Source organism: Elephantulus edwardii, unplaced genomic scaffold, assembly GCF_000299155.1.
Source record: "Elephantulus edwardii isolate Elephantulus edwardi_28Jun2011 unplaced genomic scaffold, EleEdw1.0 scaffold00273, whole genome shotgun sequence".
Taxonomy (NCBI): domain Eukaryota; kingdom Metazoa; phylum Chordata; class Mammalia; order Macroscelidea; family Macroscelididae; genus Elephantulus; species Elephantulus edwardii.
The window spans coordinates 738081-748728 of NW_006400023.1; the positions used below are offsets into that span (position 1 = coordinate 738081).

Sequence of the window (10648 nt, forward strand, 5' to 3'; positions counted from 1 at the left end):
ATGGATTGACTAGGTGACTGGGGTAATCGGGATGGGTGTGTCAGAGGCGGTGCGGTTGGCGCAGGATAGAGCAGGGTTTAGGGCTGTTTTGCATAGGGTCGCTATGAGTCGGAAATGACTCGACGGCACATAACAACAACAACAACAAAGTGTCCCTGATCCGAGACATGGTATTTTCTTTTTTTCTTTTTAATGCTGCATTTCTTGGTTTTATTTGATGGCATGGTATTTTCAATTGTTTTCTGCACATCTGAAGTTGGGCAAAGAATAGAGAAAATGCAAGAAGAAATCAGTACCTTTGAATTGTGATGATGGCAGCATGTACTGTATATCTCATGGACTGCAAAAAAGAACAATTCTGTCTTGGAGGAAGTGCTATCAGGGTGCTCCTTAGAGGCAAAGGTGGTGAAACTTCATAACTCGTGCTTTGGGCATGTTATTGGGAGGGGCCAACCCTTGAAAAAATGCAGAATGCTACAAAAGGTGGAGGATCAGTGAAAGAGAGGAAGACCCTTAACAAGATGGATTGGCACAGTGCCTGTAACTATGGGCTTGAGCATATCCGAGATTGTGAAGATGGAGCTGGATAGGGCAGGGTTCATAACGAAGTTATAAGTTGTAATGAGCTTGCTGGCATAAAACAACAACAATTTCATTCTCATAGCAACCTTGTGACTGGAGTTATTGTATTCATTTTACTGAGGAGGAAATTGAGACTGAAAGGTCAATTACTTGATTGAACAAGTAAAGCAAGCTTCTGGATCCAAACTGGCTTGACTCCAACACAGGTATTTCCATTCACAACAAAGGCTTTCACTCTAGTAATACTGTATTGCTCTCTAAAGAACAAGAGGTAAATATTTAGACACAGAGCAGCCCTTCTTCTACCAACGATTGCTCATCTTCTGACTCTCCTTTTCCTACCCTCAATGCAACAATATTTAATGGCCTTGAAGGAGACTTGAGAAACACTCTTGCTCATTAACAAAACACTTAACAATTTCCAAGGGTGGATCCCTGCTACAGATATCATATTTTATGTCTTGCATCACAGCTAATGGTTCTTATTTGCTTCCATTCCAAAGGATGACATTTTCTGACCTCAAAAACTCACTGCCAATCTTGTTGATTCTGACTCATAGCAAACTGCCCATCAGATTCCTGAGGCTATAATGGACAATGAGAGGAGACTATCCATCTTTCTCCCAAAAGCCACTCATAGATTCAAACCACTGTAGATACACAGCCTTTGGGTAAATAGCACAATTTGCTATGGACTACATAGAAAAATGGAACATAGCATGGTTTATAATAAGAAAGGGTGTGAGACAAGGTTGTATCCTTTTCCAAACCTATTCACTCTGTATGCTGAGAAAACAATTCATGAATCTGGACTCTATACGAAGAATGTGGCATCAGGATTGGAAGAAGACTCATCAGGGGAGCCCTGGTGGCCTAGTGGCAAGAAGCTGCACTGCAATCTCAGAGGCTCAAGGTTCAAATCCACCAGATGCTCTGCCAGGGAAGGAGGGACAATCTCCTCCTGTACCAGTCAGATCTGATTTGATGGTACACACACACACAAATAATAAAATAAAAATAAAAAATTTTTAAAAAGACTCATCAACAACCTGTTATGCAGATGACAAAACATTGATTGCTGAAAGTGAGGAAGACCTGAAATGCTTGCTACAGAAGATCAAAGACTACAGCCTTGAATATGGATTACATCTTGACTTCAAGAAAAAAAAAATGGTCCTTACACTAGGTCATTAGGTAACATCATGATAGATGGAAAAAGGATTGGAACAGTCAATCCTTTCATCTTACTTGGATCCATAATCAACACCCTTGGTACCAGCAGTTATGACAATGGTCCATCAGGTTTCTGATGCTATAATGCAGAATGAGAAGACACTGCCCATCTTTCTCCTGAAAGCCACCGGTGTATTCAAACCACTGGAGACACACAGAACTGCTTTGAGCAAATCAACTGTCAAGGATCTCTCCAAAATACTGAAGAGCAATGATGTCACTTTGAAGACATAAGGTACAACTAATTCAGGCCATGGTGTTTTCAATCACTTGCTATACATATAAGAGCCGGACAATAAAGAAAGATGACAGGAGAATTGATGACTTTGAGTTGTGGTGTTGAGGAAGACTACTGAATACTCCATGGACTGCGAAAAGAAGAGATATGTCTTGGAAAAGGTGAAACCAGAGTGTTCCTTGTAAGTAAGGATGGTGAAGCTTCATCTCTCATACTTTTGACTTCTGACAAGTTGCTAGGAGAGGCTATTCCTTGGAAGGGGACATCATGCTTAAAAATGTGGAGGATAAATGAAAAAGAGGAAGACCCCAAAGAGATGGATTAACACAATGGGCTTACGTGTATCAGAGAATATGAGAATGGCACAGGATAGGACAGGATTCAGGTCTGTTGTTCAAAAGGTTGTTGTGAGTTGTACTTGACTCAGTGGCACCTAGCAATAACACTACCACCAAAATTCCCTTTTCCTGACTTAGTCCTGAAATTCTTAGAGCACACCTTATATAAAGTTCACTATTAGTAAGAGGTCACAACCACCAACTCAGTCTAATAACATCACTAAGAATGAGAATGGACTTGATGACATACACTGGCATCAACATGGACTAATTATGAACAATCATACAGTTTCATATTGTTTAAAAGACAAAGATCCTATATCTGAATTACCTAATAGTCAGGATTCCTGGTTTCTGCTCTGTTACCCTGCCATTCAGGAAGAAGCATATGAACAAGAATCAATGAAAATGAAGGAGGACGTTCTAGTCACATTGAAGGCATTGGCAAAAAATAAGGCCTCAGGAACTGATGGACTGCCAGTTGACATGTTTCAAAACCAGATGTAGCAAGAAATTTGGAAGACAGCTACCTGACCAAATGATTGGAAGAGATTCATATTTGTTCCTATTGCAAAAACCACAGATCCAACAATAATGCAGAAATTATCAAATAATATCACTAATGTTACATCAAGTAAAATCTTGCTGAAGGTTATTTTAAAAGACTAGAACAGTGTAACAGAGAACTTTCAAAAATTCAAGCTAGATTCAGAAGATGCTGTGGTACAAGGTATATCACTGCTGATGTCAGATTGACCTTGGAGGAAAGCAGAAAATACCACAAAGATGTTTGCTTGTGTTTTATAGCTTATGCAAAGGCATTTGATTATGTGGATCATAGCAAACTATGATTGAGAAGAATGAGAATTTCAAAACACTTAAATGTGCTCATGCCAAGTCTACAGATAGACCACGAAACAGTTGAATGAACAGAATACTTGAAGGTTGCATCGTTTAAAATCAGGAAAGGTGTGTGTCAAGGTTAAATCCTTTCTCTGAATCTATTCAATCTGTAGGCTGAGCAAGTAATTCAAGAGATTGAACTATATGAAAAAGTGTGTGGCATCAGGAGTAGGAAAATACGCATCAATAACCTGAGTTATACAGATGACACAGTTTTGCTTGCAGCTACTGAAACAGACTTGAAGCAATGAATGCTGAAGATCAAAGACTACTTTTACATTTCAATATCAAAAAAACAAAAATCTACACCACTGAAAAAACAGGCAACATCAGGAAAGATTGACAATGTCAATCACTTCATTTTGTGTGGATCCACAATAAGCATCCATAGCAGCAGCAGTCAAGAAATCAAAAGATGTAGTTGTGTGCCATCGAGTCTCCTGTGACTCATAGTGACCCTATGTACAAAAGCCCTAACTCCTGTTCTATCCTGTGCCAATCTTATTGTCTCTGACACACCTACCCCCATTACCCTAGTCACTGACTCAAAACATCTCATTGAGGATCTTCCTCTCTTACAATATCCCTCCACTCTCCCAAGCATGACGCCCTTCTAAAAGGACTGGTTTCTCTTTGCAACATGTCCAAAGTATGTCAGATGAAGCTTCAGAATCCTTGCCTCCAAGGAGCAGCCTGGTCTCATCCTCTCTAGGACGAACTTGTTTTTCCTCTTAGCAGTCCATGGTATATTCAATACTCCTCTCCAGCACCATAGCTCAAAGGCATCAATTCTCCTTCTATGATCCCTAGTCAAGACACTGCAGTACATCAAGAAAATCTGCTGTCATGGACCTCACCAAAATGCTGAAGAGCAACAATGTCAGTTTAGACTAAGATGTGCTAGTTCTAAGCCATAGTCTTTTCAATTGCTTTGTAATCATTTGAAAGTTAGACACGAAATATGGAAGACAAAAAAAAATTGATGCTTTTGAATTACAGTGTTGCTAAAGAGTACTGAATATACCATGGATAGCCAAAAGAACAAACAAATCTGTCTTGGAGGAAGCCAGCCAGGGTGCTCCTTAGAGGCAAGACTGGTAAAATTTCTTCTGGCATAATTTGGATCTATTGTCAGGAGGAGCCATTCTTGGGAAAATACATCATGCTGGGAAAAGTGGAGGGTCAGTGAAAGAAAGGAAGACCTTGAACAAGATGGACTGACACAATGACTGTAGCAATGGGCTCAAGCATATCAGAGATTGTAAAGATGGGAAAGGAAAGGGCAAGGTTCAGATTTGTTTTTCAAAGGGTCACTGTGAATTGTAGTTAACTCAATAGCACCTAACAACTATAGAAACTGCTACTGAAGGGGAAAAAAATTAAAATGCACTGAAGTAATTGCTGGAAAATAAGGCTCCAGGAATTGTCACATCCAATTAACAAGCTTCAACAAATGGCTGCAACACTGAAAGAGTTCTGGTGTTATGTGCCGTTGATTTTGAACCAACCATAGCTGATCCATCAGTGGGTTTTCAGACACAGAAAACTGCACAGAAGGAGACTGCCCATCCCTTTCCCGCAGAGCAGCTGCCAGAATCATTTTATGAAGCAAGCATACACTTTTAGCAAAACATTACCAAAAAAGAAAATTATAGACCAACATCTCTCATAAATATAGAAGCAAAAATCTTTAACATAGATTTCTTAAGCTCAAGTGGAAGAGGTTGGGTTGCGCTGTGGTTTCTAGAGGGAAATTAATAAAAATATTAGGGGGAAAAAGATAATAAAAAACATACAGTCATACACTGACAGAGTACTTTCAGAAGCTCAAGTCAAATTCAGAAGAGGGTAGTAAACAAGGGATATCATTTGTTAGATGGGTCTTGGCCAAAATCAGAGAATACCAGAAAGATGTTTATAAATCTTTTATAAAATATAAAAAGCATTTTACTTTGTGGATTGCAACAAATTATGGATAGCTTTGGAAAGAACAGAAATGCCAACACAGTTAACTGTATTATGAGGAACCTAAACATGGATCAAGAGGCAGTTTGAACAAAGAACACAGGGCTATAGCATGGTCCAAACTAAGAAAAGATGTTAGCAGGGTTGTACCCTCAATATAATATATTTAATTTGTATCTTGAACAAATTATCTGAGAAACTGCTTTATATGAAGGAAAACATGATATCAGGACTAGAGAAAGATTCATTAAACAACTTGTGATACACAGATAATACTCTTAGCTCATAGAAAATGAAGAAAACTTGAAGCACTTACTGATAAAAGTCAAAGATTAGTCTTCAGTATACTCCTTACCATTCCTTGCCTCCCTAGCACAAAGCAATCATCATCAGGGTATTTTTACCTTTGCTCCAGTCTTTCTAACGCACACATAAAGGCATCACAGATTAAACTTGCAGTGGTCCTACCTAAACCACAGCACTAAAACTTTATTTTGTGTGAAAAATAATTTATAAGGGTGTTAACTGCAGCATTATTTGTAATTATGAATACTAGAAGCAGCTCAAACATCCTTCGATAAGAAAAAACATACATGAAATGCAATATATTCTTATACCAGAATGCTATGGAGCACTTTGAAGGAATTAACTATTAACTATTGATTGTGGTGTGCACTGTGAAGTTGAACTAACTCATAGCTGATCCTCCAATGGGTTTTCAGAGGTAGTTAATAATACATGAGACTGCCCATCTTTCTCCCGCAGAGCTGCTGGTGGATTCAAACCACATGCTTTTGGTTTGGCAGCAAAGTTGAGTAAAAAATCATGTCAGAAATTATGCACATTATATAAGTGATTTTTAAATAACAAAAACAATAGTATATATTGTTCACATAAACATAAACATATATATATATATACACACACACACACACATATAAATGCATAAATACCAATTCAATAGAAGTAGATATATTAATATATGAATCAGAAGAATAGTCATCAAATTAATGTTAGTGGTGGCATATGAGAAGGAATAGCAGAGACATGAGGATGAGAGAACAGGAGACTTAACTGTACTTAAAATATTGTATTCATTCCGGGTCGTGGTGCAGCTCAGGGCAACAGGGTTGTTGCTTGGCCAGACGGCAGTGGCTGGCAGCTAGGGCATGAGGGCAAGCCTGGAAAGTGGCAGCTGAGTGGGCTGGGAGGAACACCACTCCTTAAGGATCCCAGGAGTGCAGAACTCGGGGCAGGCTCGGGAGGCACGGGACATTGGGGCCCTGCCTTCTGGAACGTGTCCCCAGCCTGGCCCGGCCCGCAGTGTGGAAGCAGCTTCAGATAGGTGAACCTGTAACACAATATGAAGAGAAGAAAGTAGCCTTTTAAGGAAATTGGCCCAAAGAAAGGATGGCCTTCTTGGACAATCCAACCAACATTCTAGCTCATATCAGACAGTCACATGTGACCAGTGATGACACGGGAATGTGTGAGATGGTTCTTATTGATCATGATGTTGACCTAGAGAAGATTCATCCTCCTTCAATGCCTGGAGACAATGGGTCAGAAATTCAGGGAAGCAATGGTGAAACTCAGGGCTATGTATATGCCCAGTCAGTCGACATTACCTCAAGTTGGGATTTTGGTATTTGAAGACGGTCAAATACAGTGGGCACAAGACATGATCATGAATCAGACAGAAAACGAGTCTCAGCGACATCTCCATCTCTGCAAGTGTAAGCTCAAAGATTAGAACGACTCTGAAAAGAGAGACAAAACCAGATCAAATGCAAAAATATTCAGTGGAAAGAAAGAAATTCTAAACAATCAGCCCAGGAATTAAAGTCACTATTTGAAAAAAAGTCCCTCAAAGAAAAGCCTCTGAGTTCTGGAAAGCAGTCGATACTGCCTGTACGCCTGGAGCAGTGCCCTCTGCAGTTGAATAACCCTTTTAACGAGTATTCCAAATTTGATGGCAAGGGTCAGGTAGGCACAACAGCAACAAAGAAAATCAACGTCTACCTCCCACTGCACTCCAGCAAGGACAGACTGTTGCCAATGACTGTGGTGACAATGGCCAGTGCCAGGGTACAGGATCTGATTGGGCTTATCTGTTGGCAGTATACCAGTGAAGGCCAGGAGCCAAAACTCAATGACATCGTCAGTGCCTACTGCCTGCATATTGCTGAGGATGATGGAGAGGTGGACACAGATTTCCTCCCTCTGGATTCCAATGAACCTATTCATAAGTTTGGCTTTAGTACATTGGCTCTCGTTGAAAAATATTCATCTCCTGGTCTGGCATCCAAAGAGTCACTCTTTGTTCGAATAAATGCTGCTCCTGGGTTCTCCCTTATTCAGGTGGACAACACAAAGGTCACCATGAAGGAAATCTTGCTAAAGGCAGTGAAACGAAGAAAAGGATCCCAGAAAATTTCAGGCCCTCAGTACCGCCTGGAGAAGCAGAGTGAGCCCAACATCGCTGTGGACCTGGAGAGTACCTTGGAAAGCCAGAGCGTATGGGAGTTCTGCCTGGTCCGGGAGAACAGTTCAAGGGCAGACGGGACTTTTGAGGACTCACAAATTGACATAGCTACAGTACAGGATATGCTTAGCAGCCACCATTACAAGTCATTCAAAGTCAGCATGATCCACAGACTACGATTCACAACTGACGTACAGTTAGGTATCTCTGGAGACAAAGTAGAGATAGACCCTGTTACGAATCAGAAAGCCAGCACTAAGTTTTGTATTAAGCAGAAATCCATCTCAATTGATTCTGACCTGCTCTGTGCCTGTGACCTTGCTGAAGAAAAAAGCCCCAGTCACGCAATATTTAAACGCACGTATCTAAGCAATCACGACTATAAACACCTCTACTTTTAATTTGATGCTGCTACCGTTAATGAGATTGTGCTCAAGGTTAACTACATTCTGGAATCATGAGCAAGCACTGCCCGGGCTGACTATTTTGGTCAAAAACAAAGAAAACTGAACAGACGTACAAGCTTCAGCTTCCAGAAGAAGAAATCAGGGCAGCAATGACAGTGACCTCCAGCCTCAATCTGTCACCAGAGCTCAAAGCCTGCCTGTCAGGGCCCTACTGCCTGAGCCCACCCTGTGTCCTACAGTCGTAGGGAGGGAGGCCAGCCTTGGCTCATGGGCACAGGGTTTTAGGGGGAGATTTGGGGAGGGGGCAGCCCTAGGGTGGAGCTGAGGAGGTTTCCTTAGAACCAAAGCCTACGTGGCTATGGCTTTGAGTAGCAGTGCCTGAGGCCAGACCACCACCGAGAAGAGCCACGTGCTGCCCAGCTGCCTTCACTGCCTGGTGACCCTGCCCACAGATGTACATAGCCATGTCCAGACATTTCCTCGCAACTTGATCAAATTTCTTAAAGCAAATGGAGAACAAAAATGTACATTTTTTTTTCCTTTTAATAAACAGGTGTACTCTTTAAAAAAATATTGTATTCAATCCTTGAATATGGCAAAAGGTTTATATTCTCAATTCTGGATGGCAGGAATGCAATTACTAAAGATAAAATATAATAAGGAACATTTTTAAAAAATAAAATCTTTATTGTATACAGGTTTACTTTACAAAATTCATATATATATATATATATATATATATATATATAATTTTCATATAGGATCTTTCCCATTTCCTTTACCTATCCCTCCCTCCACCCATCAAATTGTGTGACCTTATAATTATGACCTTCCCCATCCTCCCACCCTGCCCATTCTCATCCTTCAAATCATTCCCTCCCTTCCATGGAGCCTCATACACTGTTTACTAGTTATCTATCTTTACAATAATGGTCTTATACAGTATTTGTCCTTATGGAACTAAATTAGTTCCCTTAGCACAATGCTCTCTGGTCTCTCCAAAGTTAATGATTTACAAAATCATTGCTCCTGCATGCTGCATAGTATTCCATTATGTGAACGTACCATAATGTCTCAATTCATTCCATTGTGGTTGGACATTTGAGCTGTTTTCATGTTCTTGCTATAGTGAATAACTCTGCTGGGAACATTGGTGTACAAGTCTCTGTTTGTGCCTCAGTCCTTATTTTCTTGGGGTATATTCCAAGCAGTGGAATAGCTGAATCATATGGAATTTCTAAGTTCAACTTTCTGAGAAAATGCCAAACTGTCTTCCAGAGTAGTTGTACCATTTTACAATCCCACCAACAATGTATAAGACTTCCTATCTCACCACATCCTCGCCAATCTTTATTACTTGCTGTCCTGTTAAATTTTGTCACTGCTACTGCGGTAAGGTGGTATCTTATTGTCATTTTGATTTGCGTCTCTCCTATGGCTAGTGATTTTGACCATTTCTTCGTGTGTCTGTTGGCCATCAATATATCTTACTCGTGGAATGTCTTTCCATGTCTTTTGCCCATTTTGTAATTGTGTGATCAGTCTTTTACATGTGGAGGCCTGTAGGATTCCGTAAATTTTAATATGAGACCTTTGTCAGAAGTGGTATTGCCAAATGTTTTTTCCTAGTCAGTAGGTTTTCTTTTCACTCTGTTGGAAAATGCTTTTGATACACACAGGGATTTAATCTCTAAAAGGTCTAATTCATCAATTTTATCCTCTCCAGACTGTGCATTTCTGGCTGTCTGTGGCAGTCTCTTTATACCATAGACTACACCGTCTAAGCTTGATCCCAGTTTCCCTCTGATGAACTTTATGGGTTTGGGCTTTATTTCCAGGTCTCCAATCTACCTTGAGCTGATTTTTGTGTATAGTGTGAGATGCGTATCCTGTTTGAGCTTTCTGAAGATAGCAGTCTAGTTTTGCCAGCACCATTTGTTGAAGAGGTTGTCATTTCCCCATTTGATAAATTTTATTTCCTTGACAAATATCTATTTAACATAGATAGATGGGTCCATTTCTAGGATCTCAATTCTGTTCCATTGGTCTACGGGCCTAGCTGTTTTGGTTACTACCACTGTTTAATAGGTTTTTTATTGTTTTTTTTAATTACTATTAAATTTTATTAGATTTAATGAACATTTACAGGGATTTTGGGTTTTCATTCCTTCATTGCTGCACCATTCTCTCTACCCTCCTCCTCAGTTTATTCTTCTTCCCCGCCATCCGAATGTCTGTTTTAATTGTCCAATTGCCACAGTGCTTGTCAAAGTCATTTCTGATTAATCTCCTTCATCGGTGTGTCCTTTGCCATTCCCTATCACTCCTCCCTGAGAGAGACTTCACCCTGATTCATAAGGATTCATAAGGAAAAGCAGCTACTTCCTGCTGAAAAGGGACACTGTGGGTTTCAGGGTGAAGATCTTCTCTCACTACTCTAAAGGGCCCCTTTGGCAGTAGGAAACACATAGACTATTATGGAGATTGATTTTGGAAT

At 40.2% G+C, this 10648-nt stretch overlaps 1 pseudogene; it reads left to right on the forward strand.

Annotated features, from left to right (window-relative positions):
* Positions 1-6669: 6669 nt before the first annotated feature.
* Positions 6670-8304, forward strand: LOC102874004 (annotated as a pseudogene).
* The last annotated feature ends 2344 nt before the right edge of the window (positions 8305-10648 follow it).